Raw genomic sequence first — 24391 nt, forward strand, 5'->3', positions numbered from 1 at the left:
AGTTTTTAATCCTCATTTTTCTACCACTTTATTTATAAAGTCAATTATTCTTTATTTCATTATTTAAAAGATATTAATTGAAAGTCCTCTACATGTAAAGCATTAATATAGTATTATAGTTCAGAGCAAACTTAGAGGATTTATTAATGCAAATCTTGTCTCAAGGAATCCTACAGTGAAAAGAGGGGAAGAAACAAGGAAGTCAAGTATAGGGTTTAAATCTCTTGCCTTAAACTAGGAGAATAATGTTGATTTTTAAAAAATGCTTCTAAGTAGATTCTCTCTTAACCCTTGAACATGAAAGGATAAAAATTCACATCTGATCAGCCTATTCCCCACACAGAAGAAACAACCAGTTAGAACCATAATTCGTACGCCTTAATAGCCTAGAAGTTATCACTGTGTCTTCTAGGGTTTGTTTGTTTTTTTATTAACTCTTTACAGATATGATCTCACATTCTTTAAAACTTATATTTGTGGTGAGGCCCCCTTACAGGTCTTCCTTACCTATGAAGCCTAGAAATATAATGGTGTATAGCACATGCTGATTACAGAGGGCAAGTTACCTTCATATCTGTTCATGATATACAAAACCACCACCTGTGTCACTATTAACCCACTGTTCTAAACTGCACTTTCAATTGGGAAAATGAAGGGCAAGGATAAGATGTTACTCAAGAGATCACAAGATTGTTCTCAGATTTCCTTCATTTAATAAAAATTTGCTGAGCGGCTTCTATAATGGCCTGTGCAAGATGCAAAGGCATTAAAGATACACTTTTATCCCTAAGAAGCTTACTATTGATGAAAAGAAAGAAACTCACAACTACAAGTTTCCCTGTAGGGTTGGCCAAGACTTTGCTGGGCCTGCAGTTCAATTTCCTCTGTCCAACCTGCTTCAACACCAGCTCTCTTAATAGATATAGATTCCTAATAAACAGTCTGAAAGCCAGATTCCTCTTCAGCATGAGCCACTGGAAGACCCCACCCTGAGACGCAGCAAAGGGAAAACATGGCATTCCTTTGACAAAACTGCATCCACTGCTACCTGAATCTACAAGGAGGAAATGCTATAAAGCCTCATTTGCATTACAATATCTCTAAGATCTTTGGTTGATTATCACAATTTGAACTCCTGGTATAATAGTTACAAGATTAAGAAATTATAAAGAAGCTAGTCACTCAAATATAGCATTTAAAAATCTTTTTAGACATCATAGTCATTACTTAACCTTTAGAATATTTATTATAATCTTACCGTAGAACTCAAGACAGTAATTTTTTGATGGCAATCTGGATCATCTAATCCTGACTGTGGGACTCTTGAGCAGTTTTGCGAATTAAGCATTTAGGTGTTAATTATCCAAGATTCAAATAAATGGCTTCGGCTCTGAAGAAAAACAAAATACAAGATTTACACATTAGATATATTTATAATAAGCACATGTGTGTGTTACTCATATCCGTCCTATTTCTGAATATATTACATAGCAGTATCACTTAGTGCTACAGTTATCCTCTTTCAATAATGTTGCGTTACATTTTTTCTGAACTTTTATTATGAAAAATTTCAAAAGAATGCAATATTGAGAATAGTATAATGAACCCACCATTATCAGTCATGGCAATTTATGTTTCATTTATATATCCTCCCACCCCTAACTCCTATCTCACCACTCTGGATCATTCTGAAGCAAATTCCAGACATTACACCACTACATCTGTAGATAATTCTATGTGTATTACTCTAAGACAAAGATGTGCTTTTTAAACATAAGCCAATATCACTATAATATCTATAATAAGTGAATAATAATTTCTTTATAACAACAACTACCAATCAATGCTCAAATTTCAATTGGGGAAATTAAGTGTCTTTTAAAATAGTTTGTTCTAATCCAGATCGAAACAAAATCCATATAGGCAACTGTTACTATGTCTTTTAAATCCCTTTTAATCTATAGTTTTCTCCCATCCTTTCTTTTCTTTGAATTGACAAGTAATGCTTTTACTAGCCAGTGATTGAATACATAATACCTTAATGATTCAATAATACATTTAATATGTTTTTATTCTATTTACCAAAATAAACAGATTTGCAAAATAACTCATATAGCCACTAGGCCTAATATTTATATCACCTACAGAAATGTTTGGAATACATATCCTTCAAAGTCCAATTATAACAACTCTGAGGAACTCATGGATTGTGAACTACTGAACCAAATTATCTGTAATAATTTGACAGTTACTAAGAATGAAACCAATGACCACAGTGAGTTATCCTTTTACCATATATAATGGCTCATACATGTACATTCCCTGTCTTTATTACCATTAAACGTCTAGGCATTTTTCAATAGTTAAATAGGCCACATTTTAAATCTAGCACTGAAACTCAAATTAACTTCATTTTAAATCATAATTGGTTTCTTACTATTTTTTTCCTATTTAATTAATTGAATCTTCAACCCAACAGAAAGGACTAACTACTCTCTAAAATATTAATTTTGTACTTAAACTTCATAATTTTAAATTCCTTTAGCCAAGTTAGGAAATACAATGATATTCGATTTACTCATGGGCACAACCAACTAAACCATGACTAAAACCAAATATCTGAAGTCAAAAAACTGGTAAATATGAATAAAATATTAATTCATATGCACTTGTTCATAATCAATTATCGTTCAGGCTTACTGGAATTTTTTACTGCTCCACCAAATATTTCTGAATCTAACAACATGATATCTACAATTCTGCCATAATTCTTGATATTTTATTTTATCTTTGGGTCATGGAATCATTTTTCCCTCAAATCAAATAAAGCTTATGCGACAAATAGCGTATTAGTTCTGTAGATAGTGAGTATAGTACAGTCATACATTGGTCTATTATTTAATGAAATTTAAACTATTTTTTACTTTACCTTCTAGGACAAATCACAAAACCAATTACTACTAGAGTACAAAGCAGTTTTAGGAATATTGCATGTCTAGGTCTTCTGTTTTGTTTCACTTGCGAATAACCTTCTGTTCAGATACAGCAAGAGCTAATACCATGTTTTCATATGTGTTTTCACTTCTTGTAACCACACCGTCAAAGCACTGTGTCATTTTAAGGCTTCTCAATATTTCTCTAGAATTTTCAATACTTCTTTAATTGATATGCAACCTTTCTATTTTCAATTTCTACTTTTGATAAAATAAAATGTGTCTTTGGTTCCCCTGAAAAAAAAATTTGGTTTATTCTTCTCTGACTTTATAGGTTATAATCATTTTTAGGGATGGTTTTTTGTTGTTGTTTTTGTCTTGGTTTGGAATGAGGTGCACATCAATAGTTTTTCATCTTGTATCCATATATATTATTTAACATGGGACTCTTATTTTCATTTCACTTGATTCATTTGGAGAATGTTCTATCTACAGGAAGAATAATTTTTAATACTGCTTTTATTTTACTGCTTTTGAGATAGTCAAGGTCCGAGAAATTAGGTAAATGTGGTCATGGCGTACACATGATCAATGCTATTAGTTTCTTATTTTTAAAAGAAAAAAATCGTATAAACAAGAGTGACTTGAGGAGGTCAGTTGGTATTTGACAACACCAAAGAAAAGGCTGTAAATAGCCAAAGAGCACAAGCTTTGAAGTGGCAAGACTTTAAACCTGAAGTAAGAGTAATGATCTAGAAGCTTCCATGTGCCATAAATAAAGAGAACAGTGGTCCAGCTCTGGCACTTGGGAGGATATCAGGTCAAACGAGGTACTCCAATGAGAGCCTTGCTTCACTTCAGTCCAGAAAGTAAAAGAAAGTTGAATGCGTGTTCAGATAGCACATTAACCTCGCTTACTTGCCGAACAGAATTACTGGAATAACAAAGAACAGAAATGCCACAAATTTAATATACCTTCACTGTAGTAAGATATTTGACATAGATGTCTCTGTTTGATACAGAAAATAATAATCTCAAGCAAATGAAGTAAAAATTAAGAGAAAATAAATTTCGGTGATATTCATTATACTATTTTCAATACCTGAATTTATACTTCATAATTTGAAAAGGAAAATGAGGAAGTGATAGTGCTTAGCACAAGGCAGATTTGAGTTCAACGAAAAGAATAACAACTTAATTATTACATAATTAATTATTAATGAAAAGGCTGCTTCATAAAGAAATGAAGATCCTGCTGGAGTTTTTAGGCAAAGATTGATAGAAATGCTATAAAAAGGACTAGTGCACTGGATCAAAGATTAGGCTAAATTACTTCAAAGATCCCAACTATAAACCAATCTAAAGATCAAAACTCTAAATTTGACTTCAAAATGTATTTTCCACTTATACTTGAATGCTAAAATGTGGGGTGACCTAAAAATTCATCATAATTCAAATGAAGAAAGAACCCACATGGCAAGATATGGAATCTATGAGGGCAAATTCCTACTCTTCTATTAAAATTATTCTTGGTATCTTGCAAGGCCTCTTAAAATGATGCCAATGTTCTGACAGCCGTTTAGACCAAGGATGCAATGATTTTTAAATAAATTTAGAATAATCATAGTTCTTATTCATAACAGCAAAATAATTACAAAAATGTATAAAATGCAGTAATTTTTTAATCTCCCCAAGATTATATAAAATATAAAGTCTACTCACAAATAATCAATTGCAAGGATAATAATTATTCAAATCTCTTTTATGTCTGACTGGTAAAAATCATTAATATAAATAACTTGAAATTATCCCTTTAATTAACAAAGAAAATTGGTGATTCATCAACACTTGTTTGATCATACTTTAATTTTTAGAAATTAACCTTTTCTCTTATTTTAGAAATAATTCAAATGAAGCTTTGAAGTGGCAAGACTTTAAACCTGAAGTAAGAGTAATGATCTAGAAGCTTCCATGTGCCATAATTTTAATTTAATAATTTCCATGTGTTATAATTTTACATTTTTTGTTTTTTCTTTTTCTAATTTTATATTTTTTTTAAAATGGACTTTTAAAAATTGTTTTTTTAAACATTCTCTCAAATTTCAGTTTTAAAGAGTACAGAAACATTATACTGACTAATGTAATCACAGATTATACTATACCACCTACTGGAAATGCTATATGATGGTACACAGCTAGAATAACTGGCCTTCACTGCAAAAATCTAAATCTCTTGCTGATGAAGCAATGTTCTCTGCAGGTAAATTAATCAACATTTTGTTGATTTTACATTTTTAGCCAGAATAGCTGTTAATGTCATACTACTTGATCTAATGAAAACAATTAGCAAAATTTTTCATTCACAAATTTAATAAGAAGTTTTCTATAAAGGTTTCATTCATTGAATCAAATGAAAACAGTATCACAGTACAACATTTTCTAATATACTGATGAATATGTGTGGTTTAGAATAATTTTCCTATTAAATTCCATGTTGGCAAAGAAAAAAGAAAGAAATTCAACCACAAAATTATCATATGAATACTCTACCTACTCATCTATAGACTAAAACACCAAGAGAAATCTTTTGGACAGATGTAGAAGCTGACCTGTACGACATCAACCTCACTGAATCTGCAATGAACTCCCATCACGAACTTTTAAAACCCATTACTATTAACTACGCCACACAGAGATCTATAGATTTCATAGTTCTACTATTCGTAGTAAAAAGTAGTATTCTTTTCCATTAAAATATTTACAGACTTCAATTTTCAATTGAATGTTTTCTATTTATTCCATTTGTACAACTCACAAATTTCTAGACTATCAGATTACCCTTTTTCGATCTTCGTCTTCCCAGAAAATTCAATTCTAACTTCTTCAGTAGCTTCATAGGAGAATTTTTTTATTTCATTCATTATTCTCTGAACCTCCTTAATAAAATTCTCCTCCCCTGCCCAAATCTTCAATTAAAAAGTCTTTGCAGAAGTCGCCTAAATGAGCTTCTGGCAAAAAACATGCTTAAGAGGAACCAAAATAAAATCTTAATCACTTAACAGAAACCTTCAATTAAGTTAACTGAAAGTTTTTCTGTTCTTGCTTGTTACAAAAAAAAATAAGTGCCCCTTAAAAAAATGATTTTTTTTAAAGTGCAACATTAAAACATTTTCCAGGGCCATCACAGACTCTAATCAATGTGTTATACCTTTTATGTTTATTGTAGTATTATTTACAATAGCCAAGATATGGAAGCAACCTAAGTGCCCATCAACAGATGACTGGATAAAGAAGATATGGAACATAAATACAATAAAATAATACTCGACCATAAAAAAATGAAATCTTACCACTTGCAACAACATGGATGGACCTAGAGGGTGAAATAAGTGATGTGAAATAAGTCAGAGAAAGAAAAATACAATATGATCTTACTTATAAGTGGAATCTAAAGAACAAAATAAATGAACAAATAAAACAGAAACAGACTCATAGATATAGAGAACAAAGTACTGACTGCCAGACTGGAGTGGGGTTGGGAGAGGGTAGTAAAAACGGTGAGGGGATTAAGTATAAATTAACAGTTACAAAACAGTCATGGGGATGTAAAGTACAGCATAGGAAATTCAGTCGATAATATTGTAATAACTGTATATACTGTCAGGTGGGTACTACACTAATCGGGGAACACTTCATAAATTATATAAAAGTCTAACCACTATGCTGTATACCTGAAACTAATATAAATAACACTGAGTGTCAACTCTAATTGAAAAATTAAAAATTAACTAATTAATTAATATTAAAAAACAGTCACAGGATATACAGTGTCAGAGGATACTAGAATTGTCAGGGTGATCACTTCATAAGTTATATAAATGTCTAATCACTATGTTGTACACCTGAAACTAATATAATATTATATGGCAACTGTAATTGAAAATTTTTTAATGTGTTATGCCTTTTATAGCTATAATTTTAAAATTATGCAATGGAAATTGCTCTACTTAATATGACCCCGAGGTTATTAAATCAAACATCAAAGAAAATTCACGCAAATTTGATATGTATACTTTGTATGTTTTCATAAAACAATCTGTAATAAAAATGTTCTGAGCTAATCCAAATTTTAAGTTAATAAGAAAAATGAAGAAGCAGCTGCTTAAGGTCATTGAGCAAGGAAATGCCCCAATTTAATCTCCAAAGTCTGTCTCTGCTCTTTTTCTGTTTACTGTCTCCTACGAGCTCAGAAAAGTCGACTTCTGTAAGCGCAACTATGAAAGCACAAATTCTCATTGATGTTTAGATGACCTATTTCTCCCGAATTTATAGCCCGAGAACAACTCTCTAAATTTAAGGAGAAATGATCATTTCTCACCTGTGATCTCACAACTTGTATCAAAAGCCTTTAAAATGTTTATGTTCTTTGACCCGATAATTCCATTTCTATGAGCTTTTTCTAGAGAGATAACTGAGAATGCACACTTGGATTTATTTACATTGGTTACAAAGTGTTCATTGTACCATTATTCCTATGAGCAAAATGCTGCAGGGAGGCACATAACATAAACAAATGACCAGTTCAAAAAATCATAGTATATTCAGATAAAATTAAAAAATATTAAATTAATTAATTTAATTCCATCAATTAAAAAATATTTTTACTAATGTCACAATATTCACCAAATATTTTTAAGTAAGAAGTAGAAAAACAAAATAATATTTATAGTATGTTTCCAATTATTGGAGGTAAAACTACATTTAGAAGCAAAGAATAAACTTAGAAGAAGAGACTCAAATTATCAAATAAACTTAGAAGAAGAGACTCAATCTCTCTATGCCTCCATTTCCTCATCTATAAAATAAGGGTAATATAATAAAACCTCTTAGGGCTAGTATGACAATTCAGTATAAGGATGAAATGAGCTTAAATAGTGCTTGACACATAGTAAGTACTCAATAAATGTTTATTATTTATTAACTTATATATTAGCACATACAGATAGACAAATCTGCAACACTTTCAAAAAACAGGAATGAAAAAATAAATACCACTCATAATTCAAAACCTACAGATAGCCACTATTAATTCATGTTAATATCTGTGTTAATTTCTTTCAGGTATTTTAACATGCATTAAACATTTTATAAAATTAGTATATTGTATCATCTCTAGTGGTCACAAAATATTACAATATTTTAAAATTTTATTATGTGTCTTATTTAATCATTCCATCATTATTAAACATTAGGTTTAATTTTTCACTGCTTATAAATATTGCAGTGAATATCTTGATTGGCAGTGTTAGTATACATCTTTGATTTTTTTCCCCCTCAAGAAACAGAATTTCTACCTCATATGGTATAATATACACATGGTTTTACTCCTCTACTGACCTGGATGGAACGTAGACACATACTAGGTGTTGAAAAATGTCAATGTCTCCCTTTTAGCCATGGGTACTTAAAAATTATTAATTGACTTTTTCATTGTAACCTTTCCATTGTTTGTTTGGTACAACTGCTTATCAGGTGTTTCTCTTTTTCCATCTATTCCATTTAGAGGATCTCATTTTTCCTTTATTACTCTAACATTCCAAACACAATTTCAGTATCCATTACTTCAGCGCATTCCTCAAAAACGTTCCTAAGATTCCACTCTATATGTCTAGAGATGGAAGTCTTTGTCTTTCAAAAATATATCCTGAAATATTTACAGATCATGTTCTATGACAAAGAAATTTCATCAAAATAATTGCGAATTAGAGAAAGAAAGTGGATAGATGTAACAAAGAATTGATAAATGTTGAAGCTGAGGAATGGGCACATGAACATTCATTTCACTATTCTCTTTCTTTAAATACTTTTTAAACTATCCTTAGTAAGAAGAAATTGTTTTAAATCTTTAAAAGAAGTTATAATTATTAAATAGATAAAACAATTACGGTTTAGCTTCTACTATAGGTCTTACAGAACAATAACTCAATGATTAATTAAAAAAAAAATAAAGAACAAGACCAAAAACATGTAAACCAAATTCAAAAGTGAAGTAAACAACTACGGTATTTAGAATCTCTCAATTACACTTGCCAGTAATTCCCACAGATAAAAACATACTACAATGCCTTTTTCCAAACCATGGCTTCATCATACCCTGCTGACTCTCCAAAACAATATCAGTATTTATATTGTGCACTATAAGAATACAATTATGCCTCTGTATGTGCCCACATGAATATTTGATAAGTAGTTTTATTATGTACTAGTATTAAATAATCCAAATTCTCTTGGTGCTTAAATCACATTTTGGTACCAAGTTAGGCTCATCATAAACAATACTTACAGATTAACAGTTAGATCTGCCAAAGTGTTTATTTGTACCCAAAAGGCAGGCAAGCAAGACTAGTGTAATGAAAAAACTATTTCTCTGTACATCTTTTATTAAGATAGATTATGGGAAAATATCACCTTGTATATTTCTACCTGTGTAGCAAACACTTTACCGTGGAGTCAGATCATGACAATGAGAGAGCACAGCAAAAAGAATAAGTAACGCATCTAGAGATAAGGACATCAATGGCTGCTCCCCAAACTGAAAACAAGGGCAAAATGGGCAGATTAGAGACATGTTTTCCAAACTCTTCACTGCAGTAAAAAAAAAAAAAAAAAAAAAAAAAATATATTAAAATTAATTTAAAAACATTTTTTATAAAATAGTGTAATGAAAAAACTATTTCTCTGTACATCTTTTATTAAGATAGATTATGGGAAAATATCACCTTGTATATTTCTACCTGTGTAGCAAACACTTTACCGTGGAGTCAGATCATGACAATGAGAGAGCACAGCAAAAAGAATAAGTAACGCATCTAGAGATAAGGACATCAATGGCTGCTCCCCAAACTGAAAACAAGGGCAAAATGGGCAGATTAGAGACATGTTTTCCAAACTCTTCACTGCAGGAAAAAAAAAAAAAAAAAAAAAAAAGTTATGTAAATGTACTTATAACACATTTTATATAACAACATAACATATATACACACCTACATGACACATGTGACATAATCTGCAATACATTTTGATAGTCTCCAAACTATTTTTTTTTTTTTCAAAAAAGTTTTATATTCCAGTCAGTACCCACTAAAATGATTTCTTGACTTCACAGTTTTAAATCCCTGGACTAAATAATTGGCCTGAAAAAAAAAATGGCTTTATCTCTTCCTGCTTACCACACAAAGGAGATGGAAATATACATTTCGTGATCACATAACTGCTTAAATTCCTCTTTACCTTGCACAGAAAATGACAGTATTATATGTCTGGGAGGATAGGAATCAGGTGACAGGAGACAATGAAACAGGTAGGAATCAGAGGACTGCCCCTTAAACACACACACACACACACACACAAAGAGAAAATAATATCTTAAATTTCTTCCTGTTCTAAAATTCTGTGGTCCTAAGAGTTGGCTCTAGGACAATGAGTCCCTGAAGGGTGAAAAATTCATAGTAACATCTACCACAATGCCTAGAAAACCGGCTTTCATAAAAATAATAAAGCACTAAAGCTTAAACTCAACTAATATGCAAACTAAGCATAAATGTAAAGGTATCTGTCATTTAAATGTTTTCCACTAGCAAATATAAAAATCAACGCTACTGTATATTATTTGAAAATTCATTAGCATAAAAATGTTAAAACATATGTAACATATGTGTATGTATGTGCATATATATAATATATAACAAAACAAATATTATTCTTGTTACTTTATCTATAAAAGGTATTAAAAATAATTCACTGTAAAATTATTCTAAAACTCAGAATCAAATTAAATTCCTTTTAGTTTCATTATAAATACCTTTTTTTCCCCTGCCTGCTTAATGATATCATTATCGATGATCAAAGAAATAAGCAAAATGCAGGCCCAGCACAAAAGAAAAATAACGGTGGAGGACTGGACAATATAAAACTTTTATAACTCAACCAGGATTTATAGTACTCTAAAGTTCACCAGTTTTTGGCTCAAAAGGCCTCCTCTGCTTTTGTCTTTAGAGGGATAGTTTTCTTAAAAAAAAAAAAAAAAAAATCAGCGACATCGAAGTTTTTTCCTATACACATTAACTTTCAATAAACTATTATGGTTTAATTGAAGTGTGGGGGAGGAGGTGAGATAAAGGAGTCTGCGTAAAAGACTCCCAATTTTAAGTCATAATAAAACTATATAAAAAAGACAATGAAGGTCAATCGTTATACCTTTAATATGTCATAAAATGCCATATCATGCAATAAAAGATATCTTTCTCATAACAATCTGAAAATTAAAACACAACTCTCACTTTCCATAAGCTTTATGTACAATCCCCATTACTTTGAAGTTTTGAATTATTTGCGGGGAAAAAAAAATCTAGATTTTACCAAAGTTAATATAATTTGATTTTTAAATTATGAAATGTTTACATATATGTTTTTGTTACTTAAAAGAATAACGTATTTTAATGAGCCAATTCCAAACTTCCAGTTCTGGCTAACATTTCTCACCTTTTCTTGGATTTCTAAATTTTAATTCCTACTAAATAAAATTAAATATACCTTTAAAAAGTTTCATGGAAAAGGACTTCAACTGTTCTTTGATAGAAAGAAAGGAAACAGAGAATTCTCATTGGTGACAGAAAAAGAAATGAGGATGAGAATGATGGGGGTGGCATAGGATACAGGATGGGACTAGGCTCTCTAGAGGCTTTGCATTAAAGAATTGTTAGAGATAACAGCAAACAATGTAATTGGGCCAGTTAATGTTGAGGAGTATCCACAAAACACTCCATTTAACACTGACTGAAGGTCAACCCTGAGCTCCCAGAATCTGTACTTGGTTGACACTTACACAGACACAAACAACTGCCACCATCCAGGAGACTTAAAGACCAGCTGGAACAGAGACACATGCAATGTCATGTTTTAGGTGCTTTGAAAGAAGTTATGTTCAAGTTACGATCAGGAAAAAGGGGGACAGTCATCAATTTAAGTGGAGGAGGGGACAGAAAAGATTTCACCAAGGAAGTGGTACTCACAGCCTCAGTTGCCAGAGGATTTAACTGGGCAACAATCTACAATTACATGAATGGCTTTTTGCCTCTCTTTGAGGAGCTGGCTAGCTATTGATAGAAGTGTTTAAATAATATATTAAAGCTTAATAAAGATGACCATCTCACGGTAGGCCTCCAAGTCCAAATGTGACAAGGTCCAAAGTTGGGTGCTATCACATACCCTCCTACTTACACAATAGCACCTGGCTTTATCTCAGAAATAGTTGTCTGGGGATTGCCTCCTCTCCACGTTTATGAAAGAAAGTATTGTGTTGGGTAAGGTTTACTGTTGACTGAGAGTTCCTCTCACTCTAGAAATTTATAAAGAATAAGAAGCAATTTATTCAGATCAACATCCTCTGTATGGGAAATAACACATTTCAAAGTTAGTAACAAAACAACATTCCAAATCTGTTCATTCTCTATTGATGACCATATAGAGCATGTCACAAAGCTTAATCCTTCACATTCCAGGACATCCAGTAACTCTAAAAGGATTTATACACAAAAGTCAAAAAGCTCCACCCCACTCCACCAGTAAGCTTTATTCTTCACAGTCACTAAGTCAGTCTAAATAAATTACAAGCATAGGAGGGCAGAATTCAGAATGGGTTCACTGCACCCTAAAAATGGCACTCTAGAAAGCAAAATTAATTAAGTACCCAATAATAATAACAACAGTAACGACCACTAATTACTGAGTGCCTACTATGTGTGAGAAACTAGGTGAGGTGCTTTACACACATCAACTTCATTTTACCCCAAATAAACCCATAATTTCTGTAAATGTTCAACATTGCAGCTGTGGAAAGTGACAAAGTAATAAATGAGCTGATAAATACTGCACATCTGGATTTTCATATTTTAAAAGAATAAGCTGTTATATGGAGTTTTATGAGATAAAGTTCTTAAATTAAAATGCAATTATGATGATTTCAATGTCTTTTTATTCATTCTGAACCTCAGAACAAAAGCTAAAGAAGTCCCAAATAAAGATAATTAAGCATAATTAACACAGAGTTTATCTCAAATATTTCATGAAGAAAGAATAAATTTGCCTTATCAAAAGTAAAAAATAGGTGGGAAAAGAAATCATATTATAACCAACAAATTTAAATAAGCATCACAGAGATGCTTATTTAAATTCAAGCATCTTCCATTAATGTCTTACTATTATTTTAAAAGTCGAAGAATAACTTTATAAAAGAGAATGACATTCCCATTTCGGCCAGAATTCTTTTTTTCATTGACAAAATTTGGTAACAAGTTTTATTGGTAAATAATTTATGAAGTCATTTATAATGATGATTAAAAAAAAAATGAGAAATAACATCATTAAATTTTTCTTCTATAATCATCCAGAAAAAGACTTAGCAAGGTTATATAACATTCCTCAGTAATAAATTGCTTAAAATGCAAGAGTCATTAATGCGTATTAGATGATTTCCACTGATTCAGTTGGAAGAGTGGGAGTGATAGTAATATATACACACGTTTTGTTTGAGTTAGAAACATGGTCTTTTACGGAGCATCTAAGGATAGGCAATGAGATGATTAATGCTACTTGCCTTTGAGAATTCAAATGCTGAGATTCTCAACAATCCCGTCTGGTAACTTAAATATTAGGCTACCCAACAAGAAGCAAAAACATTTTTATAGTCAGCCAGCATTCTTTAACCTAAAATGTTTCCCAAAGATGGATGCTCAGTTTAAACACAGTGATAATTCAATCAGCTGCAAAATTCTGTGTCGGCAGTTTCTACATTATAGGGAAAACCTGACAAAGTATACAAGTTATTAATTGCCATAACTTTGATTTAATATGAACCTTCCCTTCACTCCACTTAAAATCATCCTTTTTCTCCAGTGTCCCTGGTCCCTGCATGCCTCTTTTTGTTTATTTCTGCTCTATGTTGAAAGAATACTCAGTCCCTGGCTTAGTTTAGTGGAGCTCAGGGTCATTGGAATAATCCCTTCTGAATGTTGTCTCTGGACCAACTTAGCAATTTAGGTTATGCTCCTCTTCTTGTTAAAAATTTTAATAAACATTCAAATCATAATAAGGCTAGATGTAAAGACTAACTGGAAGATTTATCAGAATAAAGCAAAAAGGAAAAAAAATTAATCTTTCTAGAAACCTAACACCAGGTACAGTAATAAGAACAGACAAAATTCTACCGTACTAAGCCCAACTATTTATCTAGCTAAGTAGTGAAGGACGCAAACAATGAATAAGACATAAGCTCTGGCCTTAAAGAATCTGTAGTGTGGTGTGACTCATCCAGCTCTAGGACCATCCCCCTCACTGTACTAAAAGGAAAGTGTTGTTGAAAGTTCCAATACGGTACTAATGTAGTTATTACAAAACAATAAATGCTTATCATTTAACACATCAGGTTTCTGAATTAATGATGTGATTATACTTGGAGATGTAATATACTCATGTAGGATTTGAAATGAGAGAGGAAATAACATGTGGAAAGTGCAAAGTGCAGAACTGAGTCATTTCTCTCACTTCAGGTTTTTTCACCCTCACTGCTAGTTACATAAATCCTATGTGGAATGCGATATTTTACTTATGACAATTTTATCTTTTAAGACTTTCATAAACCTGCCAAACCATAAGACACATGAAACATTTTTTGTTTTACAGATTCTCAGTTTTAAAAATAAAAACTTTCATCATTCCAAACTAAATGCATTTTGATTTAAGATCACAGTACCAAATAATTTGATTCTTATCTATAAGCTCCTGCCCTCGTTAATGTTTCAAAGTAATTTTTTTAAAAAATCATATTCCAGAAACTAACTTAATGTCCTAATTTAATCTCATTTAATATAACCAAAATCTCTGTCCTTAGTTAATATTGCTGAAAAAAAACAAAAAGTTTAGATGTGACTTTGTGAAATTTACTTTTATAAATAAGTTTAAAAGGTTTAGTCCCTACTATATTTCCAATAACAAAAATAAATCCCAGTCAGTGTGGAACCAAAATTATTATGCTTTCTCAACCCTTTTATTGCATCAATATGTATAAGACAAAAATAGTCATTTAATCCAAGAAGCAGTCCAAAGAGACTAAAAGATTAATATCTGAAAAGTCACATGTAAAACAAATCTGTATAAACCCCATTTCCATTATAATTTCAGAGAAATGACCTCATATGAGAAGGCAGCATAAGGTATGTAGTACAATTACACAATACTAAGCTATATTAACTTAGAGATTTCGCCTCATTTATAAGGAGAGGGATGAAGAGAGGAATAAGAGAGGGAGATAAGAAAACCTGTTAAGAATAAAAAAGATGGAGTATATAATATCATTTTGCAAGTTTATAGGCAATAAGTGATAATACCCTTCTCATCACAAGAAACAAACAAACACATGTTGGCTGACCTTGATATACAAACAAAATGACATATGAGAATCAAGTATATTGATCTTCGTCAGCATGCAGATTACTACAAATCAGTAGACCACAAAATACAGACTAACCTAGCAAGATATGTGGTAACAAGTTAGCCAAGTGAACAGTTAGTCTACAAGATACTTCGTGTAAAGCAGAAGTACATTTACATATGCTACATATTCATGATTTTACTGGCCATTTTCCACCACCATAATAATCTAATGTTTAATGCTCTAAACATGCTATTACCTCCCTTGAAGTGGAACTCTCTAATATTGCCATATAAACATATTTTTGTCAAACTATTATAGAGAGTATAAGTATTATTCAATGTTCATTGAAGTGTAAAGACTCTTTCAAAAGGCAAGATTTCCCTATCTCTAAATGAGGTCACTCCTTAAAGGTTCAATACAAAGTATTTGTAAAATTGGACTTGAAACTTGCCTCTTTTACAAGAGATGTCAACGAGTGATCTACCACATGGAATGCTCCCTAATTTCATACATTCAACAAATATCTATTGAGTTCTTATCGGTTGCACTCCAAATAAATACATGAGTATTTCTAATACAACCATAGACTCTTAGAACTGACATATCAACAAAAGAAAATAGGGTATGTGGGTTAAAAATCAACCTGCCTGAGAGGATTTAAGAACAATAAGGATTAGAGAAATAATTAAGATTTGAGCAGAGCCTTCAGGGAAAAAAAAATAGGAGGGGAGATAAGGTTCTGGAGGCAGAGATGTCATGACAGAAGATTAAGATGAGCTAAAGAAAAGAGGAAGAAAAGTATCAAGTCTAGCAGCCTAAAGGATAGCAGTCTCAAAAGAGAAGAGAAAATGACGTCTTCAATTTCGGGTAGGCTTTCATTTTTCCACAATAAGGGAGTATATTAGTCAGGATTCAGAGACTACAGAAAAAACTAAACCAATAGGATATGCAGAGATACATAAAAGGAGATTTATTATAGGAATTGGCTACCAAGATTTCTTGAGAAGTCCTATGATACACCATCTGCAAGCTGGAGAACCATAAAAGCTATAATGCAGCAGGAGTCTGAAGACCTAAGAACCAGGGGAGCCAGTGGTATAACTCTCAGTCTGAGGCCAAGGGCCAGGCAGGGAGAGGAGGTGGCGGTAACTGTTGGTGTAAGTCCCGGAGTCCAAAGGCCAGAAGCTAGGAGCTCAAATGTCTGAGGGTAGGAGAAGATGGAAGTCCCAAGTCATGCAGAGAGCAAATTTGCCCTTCCTCTGCCTTTTTGTTCTATTTGGAGCCTGAGTGGATTAGATGATGCCCACTCACAGTGGTGAGAGCGGACCTTCTTTACTTAGTCTACTAATCCAAATGTTCACCTCTTCTACTAGCGCCCTCACTGACATACTCACAAATAATGTTTTACCAGCTCTGTGGGAATCCTGTAGCCTAGTCAAGTTGACACATAACATTAACCATCACAGGGAACCACCATAAGTTTTTGAGAAAAGAAGTGATTTGAACAGATCTGTAATTACTAAAGACAGATTAGAAAATACTTCTATTTAACTGGCAGGAAGAGGAAACAAACAAAATGTTGATATTCTTAATATGTAAAGAGCTTATAAAATAGAAAATATCAACAAATCTAGAGAAAAGAAGGCTAAAGAAATGAAGTTAATGGAAAAAGAAATACAGATGCCTCTTAACCATATAAAAAGATATTCAGTCAAATGTGTTCCTCAACATAATGTTATCTAAAAAATAAAATAAATCATTATTGATTTAAATGGTTCTGAAATATCTATAAAAAAAGAAATTTTAAAAGTTAAAAAAAGGTATCCAATCTCACTCATAATGAGAGATGGAAATTAACACTACAATGAAATTCCATTTGGCAAAAAAAAACAAGTTTAACAACATGTTCTGCTGAAGTTATGTACAAATAGATGCCCTCATACTTTACTGATGAGAACATAAAGAGATAAAATTCTCATGAAGATAAATGCCACAATATCTAGTAAAACTGCTTACTCATTTACCCTTTGACCTTGCAATTCCACATCTAGGAATGTGCCCCAAATTACAATGGCAAAATATAAAAAGACATTTATACGCACAAGGCTACTCACTACAGTACTACTTACGAAAAAACCAGAAACAATCCAAATGCCCATCAATTGAGAAGTGGTTAAATAAACTATGGTTTATTTATTCACACAATGGGGTAATATGTACCTATAAAAAAAGGAGTTAAGTAATGTACTACTAAGGAGTGATCGCCAGGATATGTCAAGTAAAAAAAGGCAAGGTATACAGTATTCTATCATTTACATAAGAAAGGACGGATATGAATATATAGTGTGCTTACATTAAAAAATAACAAAATGAAAGAGTAAACTGAAGTTTTTAGAGCACAATTACTTAGAAGGAGAAGGAGAAAAAAGGACATAGAAAACAGAACTTATATCCCTTTAACTCGACCTTGTTTTGTTGATTTGGCTTTGGAACCATGAACCTATTATCCATGATTACGAAACAAAATTGCACTTCAGAACAATTATTAAATACAAAAAATAAAATTAATGAACTTAAATGTATATCCAGTTGGTGGCACAATTATACAAAGAACATTTAGTAAAACTGACTTAAACGGTGTGGTGGGCAGCCTCTGAGAGGTCCACTGATCCCCTACCTCCTGGTATTGACATCCTTAGGCGATTACCTCCTCTTATGTATGGACTAGATTTAGAGACTTGCTTCTAAAAACAGAATGCAGAACATCAACGTTCATAGCAGCATTACTCACAATAGCCAAAAAGGAGGAAACAAATGTCCATCAATAAATAATGTCTATCAACAGATACACAAAATGTGGTGTATACGTGCAATATTATTCAGCTTTAAAAAAGGAATAGAATTCTGACACATGCTACAACATGGATGGATCTTGAAAACATGCTGAGTGAAATAAGCCAGTCACAAAAGGACAAATACTGTATGATTCCACTTATGAAGTACCTAGAGTAGTCAAATTCATGGAGACAGAAAGTACAATGGTGTTTGCCAGGGGCTGGGGAAAGAGGGAAATGGGGAGTTATTGTTTAATGGTACAGAGTTTTGGTTTGGAAAGATGAAAAAAGATCTGGAGATGATGGTAGTGATGACTACACAAAAATGTGAATGTACTCAATGCCAAAGAACTGTAACTATTTAAAAATGGTTACAATGATCAATTTTATGTTATATATATTTTACCACAATAATTTTTTTAAAGGAATGCAGCATATGTGATGGGCTGTCACTCTAAGAATAGGTTATGAAAAGGCCATGGCTTCCACCTTGGATATCCTTTCTCTCTTGCTCCGAACTAACAACCAGCTGCCCTATGGAGAGACTCCAAGGAACTGGTCTCTGGTTCAAAAAACAGCCGGAAAGGAACTGAGACCTGCCACTAATCGCATGAGTACACTCAAAAGCCCCCCAGAAGAATCCTTTCTGGCCTCTCTAATTGAGCCTTGGGATGACTGTGCCCTCAGCTGACACCTAGCTTGCAGTTTTATGAGAGACTCTGAGCTAAAGGCACCCGGCTAAGCTGCACACTACAAAAATTGACACTAAATTTGGGGGTGATTTGTTACACAGTGATAGATTATTAATATACAATACTTTCACTAAACATTCCTAGGGAAGAACTGCAAATTCCATTGCTGGGTAGACAGATGGTCCCCAATTTATGATGGTTTGACTTACGATTTTTCAATTTTACAATAGTGCAAAATTATGTGCATCCAGTAGAAACTGCATTTCTAATTTTTTAATTTTGATCTTTTCCCAGGCTAGCAAAATGCAGTTTGATCTCCCTCATGATGCTGGGCAGCCACAGAAAGCTGCAGCTCCCAGTCAGGGACGTGATCACAGATGTCCTGTGTTTTTTGGATACTGTGTTCTGAGCATATTTAAGGTAGGCTAGGCTATGATGTTCAGTAGGTTAGGTGTATTAAATGCATTTTCAACTTACTATAGGTTTATCAGGACATAACCCATCGTAAGTCAAGGAGCATCTATATATCCAAGAGAAAAAAGTGTATGTGTCCGCCACAAGATATGTACAAGAGTATTCCTAGCAAGTTTATCTATAAACATCTCAACTAGAAGCAACTCAAATATCCATCAACTGGAGAATGGATAAAAAACTGTGGTATTTCAAACAATGGAATACTATGAGGCAATGAAAAAAACAAACTAGTATTAAATACAACATGGGTAAATCTCACAGACATAATATTGAGCAAAAGAAGGCAGACAGACAAAATTTTAACATTGGTTTTGATATTCTGAGACTGTTGTGTGTATAAGGGGGTTCTATAAATAAGTAATTATGTAATGTTCTAATTGTATTATTCCTGGTGTCACCGAGATCCAGGATTCTCAGCTGAGAGAAAGATACCAATGTAAATTTAAAAAGAGTAAATTAAAATCCTATAGTGCTGAAACCTGAATTAGATGTATCAGTATGAACTCATGAGGTTCATCTTTAAAAAACTTTTTTCCTAGTTCTGACTAGCAGAAAGGCCTAGAAACAGTGATCAATCCATTAGCAATGAGAACCCTAGAACTCAGATTGTAGTCTTGAAATTCCATTCCTAATAAAGAAATCAGGGCTCCCTAAAGAAATTGCTGATACCAGGTGTGAGGAGGAAAGGTACGTGATGAGCCTGGAACTTCTTGTCTTACCAGATAAAGAAGCTATCACAAACTGCTAGAGTGATGTTAAAATAGCTCAGCAAGCAACTTGAAAAGGCTCCCACTGGCCAAAGATTAAATAATTTAAGCATCGATAAGGTTAATGACCCTAACAAATTTTTTTTTAATCTAAATTGTTTAAATATAAAAGTTAGTAAGTCCAAGGATGAAAGGAAGACTGTAATTGGTCAGTGCTGGAGAAGGCTAATATAACCAACTCATTTTTTAAAATTGGTAAGTCAAGGGAAACTATCAAGCTTTTATCCAACCTCTCCTACAATATAGTCATGTGCTGCTTAATGACAGGGATACATTCTGAGAAATGCATCGTTAGGCGATTTCATCACTGCGTGAACACAGCAGAGTGTACTCACACAAACCTAGATGGTATAGCCCACTACACACCTAGGCTCTATGGTGTAGCCTACTGTTCCTAGGCTACAAGCCTGTACAGCATGTTCTACACAAAATAACATGAAATTAAATCAAGAGCAAGAGAAAATGATGCGATCAAGTGATGTATGAGGCTGCTGCCGGCGTAACAAAGCATACTGTTTTATGGCACACTTTTTATTATAAGAAGAGAGTACATTCTAAAATGAAAAAAGTATAGTAAATACATAAACTGGTAACACAGTTATTCGTTAACAAATATTACGTACTGTACACAATCTGTGTGCTATACTATACAACTGGCATCATAAACACATGAGTAACGTGTTGCACTACGATGTTTTAACATTTACATCATCACTAAGCGATAGGAATATTTCAGCTCCATCATAATCTTATAGGGCCACTGTCATATATGTGGTCTTTCGTTGACCAAAACATTGTTATGTGGTATATGACCATACAAACTGTATTACAAGACAATAAGGAACAGTTTCTCTTTATAGAACATTCCCCCTCACATAAGAACAGTAAAGTTACAGTATTAAAATATCACTATCTTGCACCCTCTAATGATTTAATAGACCTAAAGCAGAGAGTCTATCATCTATTTTTGTAAATAAAGTTTCACTGAAATATAGCTATACCCATTCATTTACATTTTGTCTAAGGCTGCTTTCTCAAATAAGGGCAAAGTTTAGTAGTTGCTGCAGAGGAGACCAGATGGCCCACAGAGCCTAAAATAACCACTACTTGCTCCCTTATAGAGAAAGTTTGCCAACCTCTCATCTACAAGCATTGAGCACAAATGGCAACTAATCAGAGACAAGCAGACGTGTCTGCACCAGAGACACACTTGCCAAAGACACAGACTTGCCAAAAGACTCTCAACCTGAATCTGAGCAAGTCTCTAGATCCAACTACCAATTAACAAGAAACATAAGATGAGTATGTTTAATCACCTCATAGTGATTAATGGTAACAGAAGTATCCATATCTACAGGACAAAAACCTAATTTACATAACAAATTTTCAAAACAAAAAGGGGAGGTAGTTAAGGGGGAAACCTTAAGAGAAAAATCAACCAAGTGCAATGGGGGGAGGGCTTATCTAGATCCTGCTTCAATCCAGTCAACTGCTTTAAAAATGTATGAGAGAATCAGACTTAGCACCAACTGAATATTTGATTATATTGGAACTGCTGTTTTTTTAAGGGTGATAATGGTATTATGGTTACCTTTTTTTTTTAAGAAGGCCTTATACTTTAAGAATACATACTGAAATACAAAGAAATTATATGTCTAAGATTTCCTTTAAAATAATACAGGAGTGAGAGAGCAGTTGGTGAGAGATAGACAATTTGGCCATGACTTAAAAATTATTCAATCTGAGTGATAAACACAAGGGAGTTCATTATACAAGCCTATTTACTTTTGTATTTGCTTTAAATTTTCCATAAAAAAATTAAAATAAGACAAAAGACTTCTTCTTCAGACACAAGAAAATAATCCAAAGTAAAAGAATAGATCAGGAAGTATGCCAGATAGCCCCAAAAAGGCAACCTGACAGTGACAAGACATGTGGTCTTCAGAAGGAAGAGTAAAAAGCCAACTCTGAAAAGAACTAGTTTAGAGATCGAGTAAATGATTGCTGAGTAAATTCAAACTACTTTTCCAACTGCATCAAGCAGCTAGAACTAAACAAAAAGAATGTAGATGACAAATTTACAGGTTTGAGATTTGGTAAAAACAGGTTCCTTGGGATTTTAAAATGGCAAGAGAATGTAAGATGCTGCTGCAAGAATGATCATGGGTTTGGGTCAACAGAGAGATAATGAGGCTAAGAAATAACTAACTTGATTAGAAAAACAAGAAAATGCCAAGAAACTGCAAGTCATAACTAAGACAAAGAACAGAATTGAAAAGTGTGACATGATAGAGGGTTATGATCATGACAAGAAACTTTCCAAGACCTCAGAATAGGAGGTAGTCCAGGTGGTGATGAGATCTAAGGCAAGAAGTGATGGCTGTGAGTAGCACACAGAATTTTGAGCTCCAGTCCTAGTCAACTAATGTCAACTAATGCTGGTTTACTAATTGGTTCTAGCTACCTGCCTAACTCATTTCAGAAGGTATCTATATGTTTTAAAAGGGTCCCATGATTAGAACCACTGGTTAAGACGTAATGATCCTGGAAAATTACTAAGGTGAAAATGATGGATGCAAGACAGGTCAAGGAAGCATGATTAGAGTCATTAATATGATATGAGAGACAGTAAACGTCTGAGTCAAATGAAAGATAATTCTAGAGGTCAAAAGAGAAGGATGAGAATGTGAAGAGAAAATGGTTCAAAAGAAAATGGTTAATTGAAAAATGTTCTGATAGTGAAGATCTTATTCTAACTCCACAATTCAGAGAAAATTGCCTAAAAATATCTTTACCAGATAAGTTAGGAAAGAAAAAATATCCTTCAAAAAAACAAAAATCTATCAATTTGTTCGTTATAATCATAAAGTGTTAGGTGTGTGACAGCACCAAGAAACTATAAATCATTTAGTTAATTCACTCATTTCATAGGTGAGAAAACCAGTTCTACTAAGGTTAATTAACTTGTACTCAAAAACGCAATGCAATTAATGATTAGAAGTAAAGCTAAAACGTACACCATTCTTCACTCGACCTCCCTGCCTTGCATCTTCATCTAACACCATGGTTTCCATTGGTGACTTACTTCCTCATAATGCCAAATAGAAGGCATTTGGTAAATATCTGTTGACTGACACTCAAAATGAGTGTAAATAGAAGGCATTTGGTAAATATTTGTTGACTGACACTCAAAATGAGCCTACTTCAATAATTTTATTTTACAGGTCTCTAATTTCAGCAATTTGTTATGCTCAATTTTACTGCTCTCTCCCCGCACCCCCAAAATGTGTTGAGCAAATCTCAAAGATGATCAAAAACATGTTGGCTAACTAGCATCTATGATTCAAAAAAATGTTAGAATATGAAAAGGCACACACTGCCATGCTATGAAAAGAGCTGGCATTACACACCTCTCTTACCATCTCCATAAATGTATATATAACTTACAACTGCTAGAAAATTAAAAGGATGTTCTTGACCCAATGTACTCAAATACCTAAATAGATTAAAAAAAAAAAAGAGATAGTAACAGAAAAAACCACCTCAGCCTTACAATAAGGAATTATAGAGTATATAAAGTACACACACATAAAGTTTCTTCTTTATAATTACACATTCTACTGAACCCAGAATATGGAAAGAATGTTTTGAAGCCTCCAAAAACCTGTTACTGCTATTTTTAGATATGATTTCTTTTAAAGTAGCAAAAAGAAAAGGTACTACTCATATGTAAAAATAAAGGAAAGCATAAAAATGGGGATAACAATCAAAAAATTGTTCTACAAATTTCTATTATTTTTTTAAAAGTACATATCCTTACCACTTAGAAAGGGTTGTTGAGGCACAGTTTGTAGAAAAGACACCAAGTTTGGAAAGGATCCATCTAGAAGCTTTTTCAATCTGGAGCTTGTACTTTATAGGCACGCAAATGGGCACACCGGTGCAAAGCAGTAGTGATTCACCATGTACGAAGCAGAATATGGAATGATAAAATCTGGAAGACCAAAAAAAAAAAAAAAAAAAGAGAGAGAGAGAGAGAGGGAGAGAAAAGCAAGAAATACGGTTGGTTATTAGCAACAGCCATGTTTAAAACAAAAGTTGTAACATTTTAGCAGTTTTCATATATCATTATTGAAATTAGCTTTTATAATTGCGAATGTGGCCAAGAAGAACTTACTTATCAAAATAAAATCTCAACTAT

General features: G+C 32.8%; 1 protein-coding gene across 11 annotated transcripts in view; it reads right to left on the reverse strand.

Annotated features, from left to right (window-relative positions):
• Nucleotides 1-24391, reverse strand: part of FRYL (FRY like transcription coactivator) — a 272059-nt gene that overhangs the window by 175927 nt on the left and 71741 nt on the right. For 9 of the 11 annotated variants that reach the window (XM_025040241.1, XM_025040250.1, XM_025040248.1 and 6 more), the window contains exons 2-3: nucleotides 24011-24184; nucleotides 1259-1390 (exon numbers count right to left, since the gene is read on the reverse strand). The gene's annotated coding sequence lies outside the window, so the exon portion shown is untranslated. The remainder of the gene's footprint in view (nucleotides 1-1258; nucleotides 1391-24010; nucleotides 24185-24391) is intronic. The other 2 variants (XM_025040244.1, XM_025040245.1) reach the window with 2 other exon arrangements.

Source organism: Pteropus alecto, unplaced genomic scaffold (assembly GCF_000325575.1).
Source record: "Pteropus alecto unplaced genomic scaffold, ASM32557v1 scaffold57, whole genome shotgun sequence".
NCBI lineage: Eukaryota > Metazoa > Chordata > Mammalia > Chiroptera > Pteropodidae > Pteropus > Pteropus alecto.